We start from the raw sequence: 21,445 nt of genomic DNA, 5'->3' as shown, positions 1-21,445 counted from the left end.
CACTTCCAACTCTTCATGATCTCATGGACCAGCCCATGCCAGAGCCCCCTACTGCGGTCCTTTCTTGGTTGAAGAATTACCTACATTGATGAAATCACAGATTTTCCAGGTTGAGTGTTGTTGTTGTTTATTCATTCAGTCACTTCTGACTCTTTGTGACCTCATGGACCAGCCCATGCCAGAGCTCCCTGTTGGCCATGGCCACTCCCAGCTTCTTCAAAGTCAAGCCAGTCACTTCAAGGATACCATCCATCTATCCACCATGTCCTTGGTCGGTCCCTCTTCCCTTTTCCTTCAATTTCCCCCAGTATCATTGTCTTCTCCAAGCTTTCCTGTCTTCTCATGATGTGGCCAAAGTACTTCATCTTTACCTCTAATCTCCTTCCCTCCAGTGAGCAGCTGGACATTATTTCCTGGAGTATGGACTGGTTGGATCTTCTTGCGGTCCAAGACACTCTCAGAATTTTCCTCCAACACCACAGTTGAAAAGCATCTATCTTCCTTTGCTCAGCCTTCCTTATGGTCCAGCTCTCACATCCACAGGTTACTACAGGGAATACCATTGCTTTGATTATGCGGATCTTGGTTGCCAGTGTGATGTCTCTACTCTTCACTATTTTATTGGGATTGGTCATTGTTCTCCTCCCAAGAAGTAAATGTCTTCTGGTTTCCTGGCTGCAGTCTACGTCTACAGTAATCTTCGCATCTAGATATACAAAGTCTGTCACTGCCTCCATGTCTTCTCCCTCTATTTGCCAGTTATCAATCAGTCTGGTTGCCATAATCTTGGTTTTTTTTTAATGTTTAACTGCAACCCAGCTTTTGCACTTTCTTCTTTCACCTTAATTAGAAGGCTCCTCAGTTCCTCCTCGCTTTCGGCCATCAAAGTGGTATCATCTGCATATCTAAGGTTGTTAATGTTTCTTCCAGCAATTTTAACTCCATCCTTGGATTCTTCAAGCCCCGCATGTCACATGATGTGTTCTGCATACAAGTTGGATGGGTTGAGTGAGAGTAGACAGCCCTGTCATACTCTTTCCCAATCTTGAACCAGTCTGTTAATTGCTGTTGTCCAAAATGTCCTCTAAAGGCAATGCGGCATTTTGACCACATTTTGCCCCGTGGAGGGGACTTGTTTTAACATAAGTGAAGAGGAAGAAACTTCTACTCACTTCCTCTCTTTAGAAATGTCTTCTACAGATTTCAATCTTTGGAATGGCATTTGCTCTGGGTTAGGGGTAAGATGTCCAATTTAACCAAATTGGAATCAACTATCACCAGAATCAACTTTGTATAATTTCTGGCCACATGGACCTACATCTCTTGCAGATTTGTTCTAAGAATTCAGTAGTGATTTAAGCCTGAGCTACTTGGAAGGAGGGGAAAAAATCTAATGAACTGAATCCCGTTTGATTTTATGTTTCTTGTTATCCATCAAAGAAGAAGAAACTAGAATGAATAAAATATCACTTTCATGCTGTTATTAAGTTTCAAATAAAGTGAACTTATGAGTGATTAGAAGCATCTTCATGTGTCAAAGAGCCGCACAAATGCTAGCACAACTTCTCAATCAGGGACGTGTGTTGTAGTGCAGAAATATGGAAAATAAAATTGAATATTTCTAAGAACAAAATTGGAGGCAACGGTGGACAACTGGGGAAGGTTGAGTGGTCACATTATCCATCCAGGAGACCTTTGGGGACCACATACAAGCACACTGCAGTGCCTCCTGCAAATAAAAGGCCCCTGAACACATTCTAGGAGACATGCATGGCCTACTCACTATGGTTTAGGACAGGTTCTCAACCTGTGGGTTCCCAGATGTTTTGGCCTTCAATTCCCAGAAATCCTAACAGCTGGTAGACTTGCTGTGATTTCTGGGAGTTGTAGACCAAAACATCTGGGGACACACAGGTTGAGAACCACTGGTTTAGGACCTCCTTGGGCTATTTTGGACTTCAGAGGACCTTCTTTTAACAACGGGAGTGGAGCAGGACTTTCTGAGCATATTTTCCCCAAACCTTGTTGGAAATGGCCCCTACACTCCTGAGTATTTAGAGACATAAGCCATGGATAAACATCAGAACACAGAGCTACCCAATTCAATGTTGGCTACCTTATGGTAGGATTTACAAAGGGTGACACATCTAGAGATTTGTTTTTCACTTTTTGTACCCTTGGAGCCCTTCACAGATTGCCCCAAGGGCAAAAAGTCAAATGTGCAAGTGGAATATTGTTTCTGATTTTAAAAAGAAAGTTGTTGTTTTTTTTCCAAATTGAACACCATGGAAGGGATAAGGATTGAGAGCTTATTAAAATATGAGTTGTTTCTTCTGGCAGCTTCTTGGTGGAGCAATTACCCTTAGGGAGAGCATTGAAAAAATGTAATTCAAAGGGTCAGAAAAGTTTTATGGTTGCATAAATAGTTATGAAGGTGGATATCCAACTCAGATATATTAATGGTTGTTTCAAGGGCAAAGTATTGCTTGGGGAGCCTTCGAACAAGGGAGTCAAAAGCCACCATATAACCAAGGGCAAGAAGCATTTAGCATTGAAGTACTGACACTTTGTGGAACTATGAAATTGTACTTTTACAAGGTCTTAAACCTTCTCTGACAAAGAGTGCTGGTATCTCACCAAACTACAAGTCCCATGATTCCATAGCATTGAACCATGGCAGTTGTAGAGTGAAGATGCACCTTAAGTGAGCTAGAAAACCCACACTTCAAATTCCTTCCTCATCTGAACTTGTTATATAATTCTAGACAAGACACCATCTTCAGTCTCTTGTTTGGAGAGATAAGAATAATAGAATATAGAGTTGGGAGAGATCACATGAGCCATCCAGTCCAATCCCCTGCCATGTAGGGAAAACATAATCAAAGCACACCCAGCAGATGTCAATCCAGGCTGCTTAAAAGACTTCCAAGAAGAAGCTTCCACCAGACTCCAAAGCCATGAGTTCTACTGCTAAACAGCTCTCACAGTCAGGAAATTCTTCCTAATGTTCAGGTGGAATCTCGGTTCCTGCAATCCGAATCATAGAATCATAGAGTTGGAAGAGATCTCATGGGCCATCCAGTCCAACCCCATTCTATCAAGAAGCAGGAAAATTACATTCAAAGCACTCCCAACAGATGACCATCCAGCCTCTGATTAAAAGTCTCCAAAGAAGTAGCCTCCACCAGGCTCCGAGGCAGAGAGTTCCACTGCTGAACAGCTCTCACAGTCAGGAAGTTCTTCCTAATGTTCAGATGGAATCTCCTTTCATGTACTTTGAAGCCATTGTTCCATGTTCTAGTCTCCAGGGCAGCATAAAACAAGCTTGCTCCCTCCTTCCTAGGACTTCCTCTCACATACTTATACATGGCTATCATGTCCCCTCTCAGCCTTCTCTTCTGCAGGCTAAACATGCCCAGCTCCTTAAGCCGCTCCTCATAGAGCTTCTTCTCCAGACCCTTGATCATTTGAGTTGCCCTCCTCTGAACACATTCCAGCTTTTCAATATCACTCTCTTCAATTGTGGTGCCCAGAATTGGACACAATATTCCAGGTGTGGCCGAACCAAGGCAGAATAGAGGGGTAGTATTACTTCCCTGGGTCTAGACAATAGACTCCTATTGATGCAGGCCAAAATCCCATTGGCTTTGTTTTGCCAGCATGACATTGTTGGCTCATGTTTAACTTGTTGTCCATGAGGACTCCATTGCTCCATTGAGTCCTAGTCTCCAGGGCCGCAGGAAGGAAACCTGTTCCTTCTTTCTTTGGACATCCTTTCTAATATTTAAAAAAGGAAGGTAGCACCCTTAGTTTACACAACAATTGTAAAGAACTATAGAAACAATTGTTACATTGTGAATGTTTCTTTAAATCTACATACAGGCATGTAGCCAGGGAGGGTGGGGAGGCTTGAGGGGCTTCAGCCCCCCCCCCCCCGAAATTATCATGGTGGTTTGCGAAAAGGCCTTACTGGTGCATTATTTAAACTGTTATGTTTATTCATATCATGATCTGATCACCATGCTCAATATATCCCATATGCATGGGGGTATTGGGGTAATGATACAAAAGGTTTGCTAGGCTAGACCCTCTTTCATTCAGACTCAGCCCCCCCAAACCCCCCCCCCCCGAAGCCCCCCCCCCCCTGAAAAAATCCACACACCCCCGAAACGAAATCCTGGCTACGGGCCTGTCTACATATACATCTAGATATACATCTGGATATGGTGATGTACATAAAATCTTTTGATAACAATGCTATCAGTCTGTTCCCCAAAGATAAGAAGCATAATGGAGTGAAGTTCTGCAGATGTATAGGATTGTACGGCGCCATATGTCACTTCCTGAGCTCATCTGCCCCTACACAAGCCCAAATCCAAGCCTCTCGGAAGCCTATTTGACTGAACATGTTTCCTTGCAAAATGTGGTCTCTAATCCTGTTGTCAGTGATGTTTCCGCTTCTGGACCAGATCCTGCAAACCAGAAACCTTTCGAATGCCACTCTCTTTATCTGCGGCTCAGCAGACTCTCCTCTGGCTTAGCCTTGGAAGCACAGCTCTTGGTTGGCAATATTGACCCTGCCAAGGTCTTTCTCGCCCTGCCAAATGAGGAAAACAAATCCCCCCTCCACTGCCTCGGTGTTGCAATGAGGAATGAACTCTTGTTTTATTTTGCTCAGATCTCAAAAGGAAAGGCGTCCAGTTGGGCAAGCCCCAAGTTGCGAGAGATTTGCTTGTCTGCACAAATTTTGGAAAGAGGGGTGAATTCAGGATTTGAGAGGCTGGAACAACCGCACCGCAGAGGCCACGCTGAGGACAGAACCTGCGTGTTTAAAAAGCGCTACTATGGAATATAAAAAGCCTTAAGCATTTTGAAATTTGTATGAGCTTCATCCGCCCACCACCCCTTTCCACAAATAGGGAGTGCTAAACATCAATCAGAAAGAAGCAGATTTTGTCATTGCATATCTGAAGCCAAAATTTGGGCTTCACAAGCCTAGCTGAAGCAACTTGCATTTCGCTTCCAACAATACAATTCCCCCAGCCATTTAAACCTTCTGGCTTTGCTGTTTACAGCAGAATGCAAAAACAGGAGATTTGTCCACAGCCAATAGGCTACTGGTGAATGTCAAGAAACAACTAGGGAAAAATAGAAAGCAATGATTCTAGTTAGAGATCCTTCTAAGGGACTACAGAATGGGATCCATCTTCCTAATAGGAAGGCATTCAAAACATTCCAGTTATAGCTCATATAGGTGCATCTACATAGTAGAATGAATACAGTTTGGTGCCACTTCACGAAGAGTCGGAAACAACTGAATGAATAAACAACAATAACCACTTTAACTTCCATAGCTCAATGCTATGGGATCATGGGATTTATATTTTGGTGAGGCACTGGCACTCTTTGGCAAAGAAGGCTAAAGATCCTGTAAAACTATAACTCCTACAATTCCATAGTATTGAACCATGGCACTTAAAAGTGTTGTCAAGCTCCATTAATTCTACAGTGTAGATACACTCATAGTTGGTGACAGTGTTCTTGACTTGGTCAAACTCTTGGGATATATCCACATTGGTAGTTATAGCAAAGTAATACCAGTTTAACACTCATGGCTCCATCTTATGGAATCCTAAGATATATAGTTTGCTGAAATAGTTGAAATTCCAAACTGGTAGCATAGAGGAGCATACAAGGAGTCTCTAGTACTTCCTCTAGTATTTTGTCATTGCGCATTCAAAAGAAGACCTACAAGCCACTCTATCTTCACAGAAGCATACGAGAAGCTCGGTCTGTCATTGAGCATCAAGAAAACCAAAGTCCTCTTCCAGCAGTCACCAGCCAATCCCTCTCCAATGCCAGAGATACAGCTTAATGGTGTAACATTAGAAAATGTTGACCATTTCTGCTCCCTTGGCAGCCACCTCTAAACAAAAGTCAACATTGACACTGAAATACAACACCACCTGAGCTCTGCGAGTGCAGCATTTTTCCGAATGAAGCAGAGAGTGTTTGAGGATAGGGACATCCATAGGGATACCAAGGTGATTGTTTATAAAGCTATTGTCCCCCAACCCTGCTATATGCATGCGAAATGTGGACTGTCTACAGACGTCACATGCAACTCCTGGAACAATTCCATCAGTGCTGCCTCTGAAAAATCATGCAAATGTCTTGGGAAGACAGACAGACAAATGTCAGTGTGCTGGAAGAAGCAAAGTCCACAAGCATTGAAGCGATGCTCCTCCTCCATCAACTGGACTGGCCACGTTGTCCGAATGCCCGATCACCGTCTCCCAAAGCGGTTACTCTACTCCAAACTCAAGAATAGAAAACAGAATGTTGGAGGACAGGAAAAGAGATTTAAAGATGGGCTCAAAGCCAACCTTAAAAACTGTGGCATTGACACCGAGAACTGGGAAGCCCTGGGCCTTGAGCACTCTAGCTGGAGGTCAGCTGTGACCAGCAGTGCTGTAGAATTGAAGAAGCATAAGTGGAAGGAGAAAGAGAGAAATGTCCCAAGAGGAAGGCGCATCAAGTCAACCTTGACCGGGACCACCTTCCACCTGGAAACTGATGCCCTCACTGTAGGAGAACATGTGGGTCAAGAATAGGGCTCCACAGTTACCTACGAACCCACCATCAGTACACCAAACTTGGAGGACAATCTACTCGGACACCAAGGGATCGCCTAAGTAAGTAAGGTAAGTAAGTACTTCCTCATACTACATGTCCCCAAATTTCAAAAGATGGTGTCAGACTGGTATAACTGTGCAGCGCAGATACACTCTTGATTGCTTTTTGGCTTGACTTCCTCCTTCAGAATCCAAACTCCTTCTTGATGTCCATCCCTGACACATTGGACTGGGCAGCTTGATGTTTTGAGGTTCATCCATAACCAATGGTTTGGGAATCCATGTTCAAGCAGCACTATCATACTAGCAGCAAGAGTGGTCTGCTTCTGTTGACGTTCTTCATTTCCAGTGAAAAGGGAAGATGCTTCTCCCTTTGTTTTTCCAGCAACTTTGTTGTCAAAGCAAAAACAGCGAGTCTGGGCTTGGTGTAATTAAAGTTTGAGCAGACAAAAGGCATTCGGTAAGGATATGCTGCGCTGTTGAATCCGCAAGGGGCACAATTAACTGATAAGAGTAAACTAATTGTTATTCATATTAAATTAGAGCACAGGTGACTTGGAAAATCTATAGACCCTCCCATATGTTTGGTAATTTTTAATTCATTCTCTCTCTCCCTCTCTCCCTCTCTCTCTTCCTTGCAAAGGGCTCTTCTGGGATTTAGGTTATAGAATTGGAACACGGAGCTATCTCAAATGTGAACACTCCTTTCCCTGATTAACGATATGATGAAAACATAAATGCGCACATCAGAGGATTTAATCTCTAGGTTTTGCATATTCATTTATTATTATTATTATTAACTTCTGGGGTTTTTCAGGGATGTGAAGAATTATCCATTCCGACATTCGCATTAATTGCATGGATGCCATTTAAGGAACACATTCTAGGATTCCCATGCATAATAAGAGCATATATATAAGGCCACAGCAATATTGGTGTTGTTACAATCTACAGTTGTAACACAGAGACACACAACTATTATTATTATTATTATTATTATTATTATTATTATTATTATTATGCTTTTAAGCTCCACAAGGAGACTCAAAACTAAGGAAGAGGTTATGCTAAAGGGGAAGAAAATGAGGTGTCTGATGGCTATGTAACCATGTTACCAATGGCTATAAATCTAAATGGTGTTACATCTAGGATAGACTACTGCAATGCACTCTACATGGGGTTGCCCTTGAAGACTGCTCGGAAGCTTCAAATGGTCCAACGAGAGGCAGCCAGGTTAATAACTGGGGCGGCATACAGGGAGCATAACATTGACCATGTTATGATGTTGTTTGACCACAAGTGTCCTATTGAAATGTTGGACTGAAATGGGTACCTTAGGTCAGAATTTAATAAATAAACAGAATTTAATAAACAGTTGTGCTTCTGTGGTTGTTGTGCACAGTTCATACCTGCATCAACAGGTATGAACTGCATCAGCAGGTATCTCACATCCAAATGGAGACACTTGGATATATCACTTAATTCACTAGGTCTGTGAAAAGAGCCATTGCACATTCCCCATTGCACAATGCAACTGCCATGAAGTGGATTGGTAGATAGTGCCATCACTTACACAACTCTTGGATTCAGTGGTGTAGCACAACTGTAGACATTTAGATTAATATTATGTGAGTCAGAAATGGCCTGAAGGCACACAATGATGATGAGGAGAAGGATGGTGATGACCAGTATATGATCTCAGTTTCACTGTTTAGTGAAAAGCAGCAGCCTATACAGTGTCATAGAATAATAGACTCTTAGAGCTGGAATGTACCCCAAGGGCCATCTACTTGAAAGACTCTGCAGGACTATACAACTAAAGCACTCCTGAAAGATGTCCATCCAACAGCGGCTTAAAGACCTCCAAGGATGAGAAATCTCCAAGGTTGAGATAGTCCATTCCATTGTTGAACAGCTCTTACAACAAAACAAGTTTTTCCTAATATTTAGATGAAAATCACCAATATTAGGAAAAACTTGTGTTGTTTTTTTTTTTTTCATGTCAGGAGCAACTTGAGAAACCACAAGTCACTTCTGGTGTGAGAGAATTGGCCGTCTGCAAGGTTGTTACCCAGAGATATTTTCTTTCGAAGTTTTACCATCCTTTTGGGAGGCTTCTATCATGTCCCCGCATGGGGAGCTGGAGCTGACAGGGGGAGCTCATCCATGCTCTCCCCAGATTCAAACATCTGACCTGTCAGACTTCAGTCCTGCCAGCACAACATGGTCATTATCATCAGAGGTGGCCCTAGGTAATTTTTAACGGTAAGCAAACAGTATTTTGGCACACACACACACACACACACCAACCAATCACTGATATATATTTTCTGTTCGTCGTGGGAGTTCTGTGTGCCATATTTGGTTCATTTCCATCATTGGTGGAGTTCAGAATGCTCTTTGATTGTAGGTGAACTATACATCCCAATAACTACAACTCGCATATGTCAAGGTCTATTTTCCCCCAAGAGTGCCTCAAGAGCGCCCCTGGGAAAAATCAACTATACTGCGAATGCTTACTTTGCGTAATTGGTTGAGCCGCCCCTGATTATCAACATTCAGCATCCAATTTAGTTCAGACAAGAATCCATGTTTCCAGAGCATAGGCAACCGTTGCTGCCTTGCTCCATCAGCAGAATAGTTGGTCAAGACTGTCTTTGAGCCTAGTTACAGAATAAAGCAGAACGAGCCGGGACTACTGCACTTATTAGTGGCCAAAGGCAGCCAATTCCTGTTAGTTCCCATCCTTTCTTGGGCTAATGATCCATTGCGACAGGAGCAAAATCAGGGGGACACCGGGCAAACAGACGCTTTACCAAGAGGCTGAGAGCTGGCAGGAGTGATTCAATAACCGCTGGGCACTCCATCCACAACCGCAGCGCCTTTCTGATCATTACCTTGGCTAAAGGCCAAGGTAGAGATTGTTCGGAGGCTGCTGCCTGCTGCCCGGTGCTAAATCAAAAGCCTTTATAAAGTGTCCTCAGTGGGATTTTAATTCAGTGGAAACGCGTGCTTCAAAAGAACAAACAGAAAACAATATCCTGGCTTGCTTTGCTTTCCTCTGCAGCAAAGGAGCCGGTTTGTGCAATCAGCAGAATCTAGTAGGTGGTGCAGGTTTGCCATTTGAAGCAGTGGGTGGAAACTTTGCTTTATTGTTTACTAGTTAAATTGTTTAATCTGATCGTTGCCTCTTTCGTTTAATTGCACTGTTTCAAGGAGTTTTAAATAGGCCACGTTGATTTATTGTGCTTGCCCTGAGATCTTTATTTATACGATAGATTAGTTTTAAAAATTAATAACTAGCTACATAAATAATATTAGAAATCCCCTTTGAAGTGGGGAAAGTGAAACCCACTCCTATGAGGGGAAAAAAACCTAGATTGTCGGAAGAAAATAAACATTGTTCACACCTTAAAGGAATGGGACTGAGTGTAATTGTGGAATACATTATTTGAGTATAAAGGGAAATTGCCAAGATCTTTTATGCTATATAAGTGCTACGCTTCCATTGTACACACCATGGCTATATCCTATGGACTTTGTAGTTCAAGGATGCACTACATTTCCTGGCTGCCCTAAACTGCAAATCCCTGGATTCTAAAGAATGGAAGCATAGCACTTAAAGTGGATTAATAATACTATAACAGTATTGTGAAAAGGTCCAACTCTGAAGCCCTGGAGAGCTGCTGCCAGAATAATAATAATAATAATAATAATAATAATAATAATAATAATAATAATCGCAAAGACTTTGGCACAAGCCAGTAAAAGTGGTCCCAGTGGTGATTGCCACACTGGGTGCAGTGCCTAAAGACCTTGACCTGCACTTAAACACAATCGGCGTTGACAAGATTTAAAGATTGAACTGCAAAGACTCTGGCACAAGCCAGTCAAGGTGGTCCCAGTGGTGATCGGCACACTGGGTGCAGTGCCTAAAGACCTTGGCCTGCACTTAAACACAATCGGCGCTGACAAAATTACCATCTGCCAGATGGGAAAGGCCACCTTACTGGGATCTGCACGCATTATTTGCCGATACATCATACAATCCTAGACACTTGGGAAGTGTCCGCCGCGTGATCCAATACAACAGCCAGCAGAGTGTCTGTTGTGGACTCATCTTGTTGTGTTTCAAAAAATAATATTATTATTTATTTGACCAGTCATATGACCATTTCAAAATACAACACGGGTAAAAGACAAAGTGAAAAGGAGATGACAGTAGCTGACCTTCTATTTACACTCAGAATCTTATTTTCCTGGTTCTTCTTTCAGGAAATGTGCTCTTTTCTTGATAGCATTCAGAATAAAAAGGCTTACTCTTGATTATGATGGATCTTTCCTGTCCTTGCAAGAGGAATGTCAGAAGATCATTTCTGTTGAGGGACCTGAAGTTGGATAATATTGGATGTAAATATCTGTGTTGCAATTCAGTATATGTCGGACAGTCTATTAAGAAATGTTCAATATTTTCCACAGTTTGTTCTCCTCAAACGAAGAATCTCTCACTTTATTGTCGAAGGCTTTCATGGCTGGAATCACTGGGTTGTTGTAAGTTTTTTTCGGGCTATATAGCCATGTTCTAGAGGCATTCTCTCCTGACGTTTCACCTGCATCTATGGCAAGCATCCTCAGAGATAGTGAGGTCTGTTGGAAGTAGGGGAAAGGGTTTATCTATCTGTGGAATGACCAGGGTGGGACAAAGGACTCTTGTCTGCTAGAGCTAGGTGTGAATGTCTCAACTGCCCACTGTCTCAATGTCTCAAATGCTAATCAAGGTGGTCAGTTGAGACATTCACACCTAGCTCCAGCAGACAAGAGTCCTTTGTTCCACCCTGGTCATTCCATAGATATATAAACCCCTTTTCCTAGTTCCAACAGGCCTCACTTCCTCTGAGGATGCTTGCCATAGATGCAGGCAAAACGTCAGGAGAGAATGCCTCTAGAACATGGCCATATAGCCCTTAAAAAACCTACAACAACCCAATCTCTCACTTCTTGGGATGTTACAGTAATGCCCGGTTTGCATCATAATACCGAGTTGTTCAAAACTAATAATAATAATAATAATAATAATAATAATAATAATAGACAGTCCATGGGAAAAAACGTAAACAAAATTGAGAAGAAAAAATTTGGATGAAGTTCACAAATGGAACTTTGAAAAGGGAGAAGGTTTGCCCGATTCTTGCAGCCCAAGAACAAGCCATTAGAACCGATGCCATTAAAGCCAGAATTGAAAAGTTGATGACAGATTCCAAGGGTAGACTCTGCAAGGAAGCAAACAAAATGATGGATCACATACTCAGCTGTTGCAAGAAGATTGTGCAGATGAACTTCAAGCAGAGGCATAACATCATTGTTCAGATTATCAGTTGGAACTTGTGCCACAAATACCATCTGCATGTGACAAAGAACTGGTGGGATCACAAGCCTGAAAAAGTTACAGAAAACTATTCTGGAAGTTCCAAATTCAGACTGACAGAGTTTTGGAGCACAAGACTCCTTGGGAAAAAAACAAGTATGGATCACTGATGTTGCAATCCCAGGTGACAGCAGAAATGATGAGAAGCAACTGGAAAAGCTTACACTATATGAGGATTTAAAGATAGAATTGCAAAGACTCTGGCATGAGGCACCCATGGTGGTTTCCTGTGGTGATTGGCACACTGGGTGCAGTGCCTAAAGACCTTGGCCCGCACTTAAAAACAATCAGCACTGACAAAATTGCCACCTGTCAGCTGCAAAAGGCCACCCTACCCAGATCTGCACACATTATTCACTGATACATCACACATTCCTAGACACTTGGGAAGGGTCTGACGTGTGATCAAAAACAAAAGTCAGCAAAAGCCACAACTTAATTGAAGCTGTGAATAACTTGTGAAAGTTAACCCCACAAAAGTGTTTGATGGAAGGAAAATTAGTTTGCCCTTTCCTTGGCTGTGGCCAATACCTGATTCTATACATTCCAAGTGTTGTTTTCACATTTTCCTTCAAGATCATTATGTGTGCAATCTTGAAGGCAGCCTTTGCTTTTAAAAAATGGTAGTAGATGGGGGGAAACGATAAGAGACCTTATCAGTGGCACCTTTGCTTTCACTTGCATGTTTTCCATTTTCTTGATGTATGGATTACATTTTTATTTGCTCTGTTTTCTACTACTTTATTTATTACTTCACTAGTGTGTGTGTGCTTTCAAATAGCTGTGGTGACCCCAAGCATTCTTAGATTTTGCCAAGAATCATAGAATCATAGAATCATAGAATCATAGAGTTGGAAGAGACCTCATGGGCCATCCAGTCCAACCCCCTGCCAAGAAGCAGGAATATTGCATTCAAATCACCCCTGACAAATGGCCATCCAGCCTCTGCTTAAAAGCTTCCAAAGAAGGAGCCTCCACCACACTCCGGGGCAGAGAGTTCCACTGCTGAACGGCTCTCACAGTCAGGAAGTTCTTCCTAATGTTCAGATGGAATCTCCTCTCTTGTAGTTTGAAGCCATTGTTCCGCGTCCTAGTCTCCAAGGAAGCAGAAAACAAGCTTGCTCCCTCCTCCCTGTGGCTTCCTCTCACATATTTATACATGGCTATCATATCTCCTCTCAGCCTTCTCTTCTTCAGGCTAAACATGCCCAGTTCCCTAAGCCGCTCCTCATAGGGCTTGTTCTCCAGACCCTTGATCATTTTAGTCGCCCTCCTCTGGACACTTTCCAGCTTGTCAACATCTCTCTTGAATTGTGGTGCCCAGAATTGGACACAATATTCCAGATGTGGTCTAACCAAAGCAGAATAGAGGGGCAGCATTACTTCCTTAGATCTAGACACTATGCTTCTATTGATGCAGGCCAAAATCCCATTGGCTTTTTTTGCCGCCACATCACATTGTTGGCTCATGTTTAACTTGTTGTCCACGAGGACTCCAAGATCTTTTTCACACGTACTGCTCTCGAGCCAGGCGTCCCCCATTCTGTATCTTTGCATTTCATTTTTTCTGCCAAAGTGGAGACCTTCCTCTGAAACAAAGCCCACAGCACCTGGGAATCCCTGATGGCTGACCCTGTTTAGCTCCCAACATCAGATAGAATCTGGTGCATTTAGAGTATTTAAATGTTTACTTCACCGTTGCTTTCATGACAATTACATTGTGTCTTGCTTCACTTGGTGGCTGCTATTTTAATGCAATATGTTTTGGAGAACATGTACCTGCAAGCAACCAAAACTAATAGGTAATTGATGGTCAATGTGAGAAAAGTAAGAACCGTCCAAAAATTGGGCATGCAAGAATCTGTTCCCTCCTTATGGTGGTTGGATTTGAACCCAGTTCTCTCTACTCCGAAACCAAAACTCAGGGCATGGCTGCATTACTACAGCTGTAGCCAACTGCCTGCTGAAGGCATCTCACCACCTCATCACATGGACTTCAGGAAGCATCCTGGGATGCTTCCAAGATGCTTCCTCTATATGAGTGTATTTTCAGCAGAAAGCATTCTGGCAGCATGCTAGGACATTGCCCAGAGAACACAGGAGGGTCCCGTGTTCTCATTGACAAGAACGGTGGGGAGGAATAGGGTGGAAACACTTTCCCCCATGTGGTGGGGGAAAGGGCACAATGGGCAATACTGTTGCTACTAGGGGTTTACAATGGGCTTTTTTTAAGTCTTAGAAAGGATCGAGGGGGTTTCTGTTGCTGATGTTATGGGTTAATTAAGTGAGATATTGTTTCTTGTATATAACAAAGCACTAAGTGTTTGAAACTTTGAGCATAATAATAATAATAATAATAATAATAATCCTTTATTTGTACCCTGCCACCATCTCCCGAAGGACTCGGTGCGGCTTACAAGAGGTCGAGCCCAAATACAATAGTAAAAACAATAACAACAACAACAGCATTGTGTTCTAAGCTTTGCTTGAGGGCCCGCTTTGAGCTGAAAAAACCTTTGTTTTGTGCCAGTTCTGCAGAGTCCTGAAGATTTTTTGTCGTGTCAGGAGAGACTTGGGAATCTGCAAGTCACTTCTGGTGTGAGAGAATTGGCTGTCTGCAAGGACGTTGCCCAGGGGACGCCCGGATGATTAGATGTTTTATCATCCTTGTGGGAGGCTTCTCTGATGTCCCCGCATGAGGAGCTGGAGCTGATAGAGGGAGCTCATCCGCCTCTCCCCGGATTCGAACCTGCGACCTGTCAGTCTTCAGTCCTGCCGGCACAGGGGTTTAACCCACTGCGCCACCAAGGGCTCCTTAGTCCTGAAGATAAAGTTTGTTTACGGCAAGACAAGGTCACTCTATGGACAACTAAGTAAGAGAGATGGTATATTATTCTGTTTCATGTCTGCATATCGCCATTGATTGAAGAGGACTCACCGAAGATATTGTTTTTGTTGTATTTTGGTGAGAGCAATTCTTCTGTCTTGCTTTGTATATACTGAATAGAACTTCATTTCATTTCTACTTAAAGCGAAAAACTCATGTATTTTCTTTTATGAGTTACTAGCTTGGGGACCCGGTGGTGCCCGGGTTTTTTCAGAAAGGCATTGTCTGCCAAGGTTGGTCTTTATCAGTTATTTATGTGGCTCGCAGTGTTCTTGGGAAGTGAGTAAAGGTACTTCAAATCCCATCATCCATGATCCATCCTCCTCCAAACTGCACCAGGAGGTCGAGTGGATCATGGGGGCTCTGGGTGCCAAGTTTGGTCTTGATCAGTCATTGGATGAGGGTTGCCAAGGTCTCGGGAAGTGAGTGGAGGTACTTCAAGTTCCATCATCCATAGTCGGTCCTCCTCGAACCTGCAGTAGGAGGTAGAGTGGGTCATGGGGGCTCTGTGTGCCAAGTTTGGTCTTTATCGGTCTTTGTTGGGGGCCACAGTGGTCTGTGGTAACCAAAGGGTTTGAAAGTCACATCATCCTTTGTCTGTCCACCCCCAAACCTCACCAGGACGTAAAGGGGCTTCATGGGGGTTATGTGTGCCAAGTTGGGTCCAGATCCGTTGCCCGTGCTAATCACAGTGGCCTGTGAAAGTGGCAGGCAATCGGAAAGCTGCCACATACATACAAACATTCACTTTTATTATATATATAGATTATTATCACACTTAGAGTTAAAAGGGCTAAGTCATTATGTGGGCTACTAATTCTAACACTGAAAAATACAGGATGTGGGGTAGCGGTTTCTTGTATGTTGTGTAACGAATCCCCCTTGCTGTCACCCGACTTTAGGACCTCAGTGTGATGAGGTCCTTAGATACCAACCAAGCTGGACAGCTCCATGGCATCTCCAATTCCCTGCCCTTGGTCCTGCAACTGGGACTGCCACCAAGCACCTCTCTCCCTCACTTACATTCTCAGCTTCTTCTTCTAAAGCTACACTTCAGCTCCACCTTCTGGCTTCGAAACTCACACAGGAGAGGTGAGATCTGTGGGACAGGAGGAAAATGGAAAATATGATAAATGGGGAAGAGAAGGGGTTTAGCATGGACCAAGGAGTGAAATCATGGGAAGGAGAAGGCAATTGAAGAAACAGGAGATCTTGAAAAGGTGGTTCTTCTCAGTTAAGAACTTGGGCAGGAGAAAGGATTGTGCAGTGGAGCTTTACACTTACAGGTAAAGTAGATAATTCTGTGTTTCCTTTTGGTCAGTGCCTGATCCATGCCAACAGAGTCTCTTTCCGAAAGGAGCTAATGAGCTGAGCCATCCAGTGTGAACATTGCGAACGAGCAAACAGTGTCTACTTCTGTCATAATGTTCGCCCCCTTCCCTGCAAGCATAGCAGTGTCCCATTGTGTCCACTTCTCCATCCCATTGGGTTTTGCGCACCTTTATCATCACCCGTTGAGCCGGACAAACATCCCCTTCCCACTGTCTCGGACTCCATTATAGTCTATAGGAAATGCAATTGCAAGCGGGCAGCGGAGAAGCCAATTCAGTGAAGGGGGGATACCATGAAGGCTGGCTTGGCTTCGCTCTCTCTTCTTGCGGGGAGAATGCCCCCCTGTTTGAGTGGAATAAATTGGTACAGACCATTAGCAGCCACTGAGGTCCTTCTCTCTCTCTCTCTCTCTCTCTCTCTTTCTCTCTCTCTCTCATTCAGAAGAGGCGGGGGAACCATCAGTGTTTCTATAGACATAAACCCATCAGCCACAGATGTGAAGCCAGGCATTGCCTCTTTTCGTTTGCTCCCTCCCACTGCCCTTTCCTCCCTCCGCCTCCCATTTCTTCCTCTCCCTCCGAATCCCTCCTTCCTTCCCTCTCCCTCTTTCTTTAACATTCTTCCATTCATTCTTCCCATCCTTTTTTTTCTGTTCAAGGCAGGCTCTTTTGCATTGATACTGGGGGAAGCGGCGCTCTTCCCAACAAGAGGAGGTGGAGAAGTGTCATGCTACAATCACTGCCGTTTTCATAATTGTAAAAAATCATCACTGCTAATATTGCTTGGAGGAAAGATTTTTTTGTGTGTGGTTTGGGTTTTTGTGCTTGGATTTTTTAAAAGTAAAGCAAAAGGAAGAGGCTTGGAAGAAGCTCATGCAGCGAGATGCTTTGAATTGTGCCTCTGTTTCCAAGGATTAAAGGATGAATAGGCGCTGCTGCTGCTGCTGCGATGGAGAAAGAAGGCAATTCAAGCTCCCAGAATAAGGTACCATTCTCCCTCCCTTCCTCTCTCCCTCTTTCTTCCTTTTGATTGCTTTTGCTGAGCTAGACAGAGTTCCTTTATGCTTGGCGAATCTCAGCCTTTGGGGTTTAGACAGGAGAAAACAATAGACTTTCTCTGTAAATATGTAAAGGTCTTTGCTTGAGAAACAGGGAAGATGGGTATTGATGGTGGAGTTTATTGGGCTATAGGAAAGGCTTGGGCATCTAGCACAGAAGGTATGTTCGAAGTGGCCAGTGTCTTGCTGTTGTTTGGCTGCAAACCACTGCTTTGTTGGTCCTCCAGTTGAACTAGCATGCCTTTCCCACCCTCCAGTTCTTCATCTCCCCTTCGACAGCCAGCTTTCCCCTTCAATAGCCAAGAAACGGCGGTTTGTCTCTTTGTGACAGTGGACAAAGCACCGCAGCCCTCTGTACCCACCCTTTGGAAGGAACACATGCACACAGGACCACAAATGGGAGCATACGAAGCTTTGTAGTTCCCTAATAAAGAGTTGGTGATCTCTTTTCCTCCACTCCGCCCCTCTTTGCAAGGAATAAATAGCCAGATTTGTGGCTATATCTTGGTTAATTCTAGACAGACCTCAAAGAACAGCTTTCTTTTGGGGAGGCTAAAGCTATGTGCAAGACACAAGGGATGTGAAAAGGATAGAAGGCTTGTAAGGAGAAGGGGCAGGTGTGGAAGCAGATGTACAACTCTTCCTGCACACAATGCCTCCTTTGTGCGTGGCCTCCCTTCGCAAAGTGGTGTCTCCATCCGCGTCCATCCCTCCGAGAGAGGAGAAAGAGCCCTTTGAAAACTTCGGTGACAACAACAATAACAGCGACAAGGAAACAGGGAGCTGGACTATATTTGGATGAAGTCCTAGCTTGTGCCCAAAGGTCTGTGAAGCATGGCTGACACTTCCAGTCTGCTCTGCCGGTATAACTGGGTGACTAGCGACATTGTTCCTGAGCTTCCCAGTGTTTTGGAGGGCTTCCAAGCCATTGTGAAATAGCCTAAGTTACAACACATGTAACTTCAGAAAGAAGGAAAAATGGATGAAAGGAAGGCTGGGTTGTGTGATTTATGTGGAAATCTTGCTTTCTCAGGCCAGGAGATTTCGATAACAAGGGCCATGACCTTTGCCCACTTGCCCCCAGTGGCACGTGGTACAATAGAGAGAAAATGTACTTTACGTGAGCCTCCTCTTTGCTTGGTTTTGGAGTAAAACCGGCATAAAAGTAGTGTTAAAAGAATGAAAGTGTATTCCTCACATCTGGAGCAAATTAGAACATCTTATGCACCTATATTTGCCAAAATAGAAATGGGATGAATTGTTGGTTTAAACACTGGGTTGTGCTAGAATCTGGGAAAAGGTTAGAGCCTGTGTTTGATGTTTTGTGTGCAAAAGCCTTAGGTTCAGTGCTTTTTATTTGCCTGTTGAGCTAAGAAAGGCCTCCACCTGAAACCTTCGAGAACCACTACTAGTTTGTGTTGATACTATACCAGTGGCTTCTAGCAGCTCCCATATCAATGGAGTGGTGAATTTGTTCCAGATTTAAAATTCAAACTTTGAAACAGTTGTCCAAGGTGCAGAACCTATTTAGGAGACAGAATTCAGCACTTCTGACAGCTCCCATATAGTGAAATCTCTGAAGTGGGTTCGTTACCCAACTGAGGGCCCTTCCATACAGCCATATAACCCAGAATATCAAGGCAGAAAATCCCACAATATCTGCTTTGAACTTGGTTATCTGAGTTCACACTGCCATATATTGCAGTTCAAAGCAGAAAATTTATATGGAAGGGGCCTGAGATGATAGCCAGCAATCACCAATGGACTCTACTGAGCTATGAGTCTATGAAATCTTTCAGCTTCTTCTCTTTGAAACATCCTTTACACAAGTGTAGACCCACTTTAGCTGCAGCAAATATCGATCAGCGTTACTATATTTCAATCAACTGATCTGCATATCAAATATTTCTGATTGTCGCAAAGTTGTTCGCCAAGCACAAATTGAATTGCTCACAGGTATTGTCGAAGGATTTCATGGCCGGAATCACTGGGTTATTGTAATTTTTTCGGGCTGTATGGCCATGTTCTAGAAGCATTCTCTCCTGACGTTTCACCTGCATCTATGGCAGGCATCACAACCTCTGAGGATGCCTGCCATAGATGCAGGTGAAACCTCAGGAGAGAATGCTTCTAGAATATGGCCATACAGCCCCAAAAAACTACAACTCAATTGCTTACAGTCAAGACAACGAAACAAGTAATTTCAATGTAGATCAAACATTGTCTAGGCTAAAGTTGGCCCTCTCTTGCTTAGGCGTGATTCACTTGTACCGTTATTCCCAGCCTTTGAATTCTTTGGGGAAAGTTCCTTCATAGGCCTGTTTGATGGAAACATATAAGAAGATCTTCTTGGTGGTAACTCCAAAATGTTGCAACTCCCTTCCTAGGTCAACATAAATGGTCCCAACTTACTGTCCTCCAATTGGAAAGCAAAGACTTTTTTTTATTTTTACTACTCGGACTGGTTTTGAGCTTTTAATAGCTTTCCATTTTAAAAAAATATATTTTTCATTTCCTATCATGTAAAAATATGAATCTTTAAGATATTCTTAATTGTACTGATAGTTTAATTATATTTTAAGAATATTTTTTCATATATATTTACCAATACTTTCTTTTTGCCTTTACCTTTTATATTTCTGTAAGCCATTATTATTATTTATATTATTACTACTACTACTACTACTACTACTACTACTACCACCACCACCACTGAATCATACTGGTTACTTTCAACAAAAGTAGACCTATAAAACCATCATTAAATGATGAGTCAACACATCAGTAAATCTCATTGACTTTGTGTATCTACTTTGGTTGGGATTAAAACTAGTAATTCCAGAAGAAATACATGACAATACATGAAAATACTAACACCTCCCAACAAAGGATTCCCCCAGGCAGGAAGCAGACAGACTTTGAAGCTTCAAGGCTATTCAATGCTAATCAAGGTGGCCAATTGCAACATTTACCCTTGCCTCAAACAGACAAGACTTCTTTCTCCCATCTTGGACATTATTCCACAGATATATAAGCCTCACTTGCCTAGTTTCCAACAGACCTCACAACCTCTGAGGATGCCTGCCATAGATGTGGGTGAAACGTCAGGAGAGAATGCTTCTGGAACATGGCCATACAATCTGGAAAACTCACAGCAACCCAATCTTATTACAGTGTGACACGTTCAAAGTTATCCCCCACTCCTCTCAAGTTTTATGTGTTTTCTTACTATATTTGGAATTAACAAGTGTCCAGACACATATATATATTATGTCCTTTGTGTCTACAATCCAGCCCAAAGGATCTTGAGAGAAGCACTTCCAGTTTACCAGCAAATTGCAACTGGAGTAAAACCAGTTGGTGCTATTATCCAGGTAGTATTGCAGGCCTTTTGCAACAGAATTGTTTCTCTCTTGAGAAAGAAGTTGAGCATGTTTGGAAGAGAGTGGTGGGGGGCATGCATGAATCTCATGCAGTGTTGGAGAGCTTGGAGCTCTCTAATTCATCCATTGAGCCGAATTACAGCTTCCCCTAAAAATAGGAATTTATAACGAAATGCTCTCCAGCCTTCCAGCATAGCCCTGTGCGCTGGAGTCATGAGCAAACCATCCGCAGTCCTAATGAGAGCCAGTTTTCTAATCATTTAGAAGTGGATGACAGCTGGAGTGAGGACAATGCCACTAGCAAAGACCCACGGGCTTCATCTGTACTCACTTTTTTACTTGTGTGATACTAGCTCCCAGCATCTTTCCTGGGTGAGCCATCTGGGAAATAACTATGATGCACATTCCTCCATTGCTTGTTGGTCAGAGCATTACTGAGCCAATATACTATTTTCCCGAAGTGGTAGAACTTACTATATAAGGCCCGAGTATAAAAGGTAAAGGTTTTCCCCTGACATTAAGCCCAGTTGCATCCAATTCTGGGGGTTGGTGCTCATCTCCATTTCTAAGGAGCCGGAGTTGTCCATAGACACCTCCAAGGTCATGTGGCCAGCATGACTGAATGGAGAGCCATTACCTTCCTACAGAAGCGATACTCACATTTTCATGTTTTTGAACTGCTGGGTTGGCAGAAGCTGGGACTAACAGCGGGAGCTCATGCTGCTC

General features: G+C 43.1%; 1 protein-coding gene across 3 annotated transcripts in view; it reads left to right on the top strand.

Moving 5' to 3' along the window:
* The first annotated feature begins 16,688 nt into the window (after positions 1–16,688).
* Positions 16,689–21,445, top strand: part of B3GAT1 (beta-1,3-glucuronyltransferase 1) — a 92,722-nt gene continuing 87,965 nt past the window's right edge. For 2 of the 3 annotated variants that reach the window (XM_060787714.2, XM_060787711.2), the window contains exon 1: positions 16,690–17,263. The gene's annotated coding sequence lies outside the window, so the exon portion shown is untranslated. Of the gene's footprint in view, positions 17,264–21,445 lie in introns of all 3 variants that reach the window. The other variant, XM_060787713.2, reaches the window with a different exon arrangement.

The sequence above is a fragment of the Anolis sagrei genome, chromosome 7, assembly GCF_037176765.1.
Source record: "Anolis sagrei isolate rAnoSag1 chromosome 7, rAnoSag1.mat, whole genome shotgun sequence".
NCBI classification, from domain to species: Eukaryota; Metazoa; Chordata; class Lepidosauria; order Squamata; family Dactyloidae; genus Anolis; species Anolis sagrei.
Note: the sequence above shows the minus strand (reverse complement) of the source record. Positions and strands in the feature narration are given on the sequence as shown.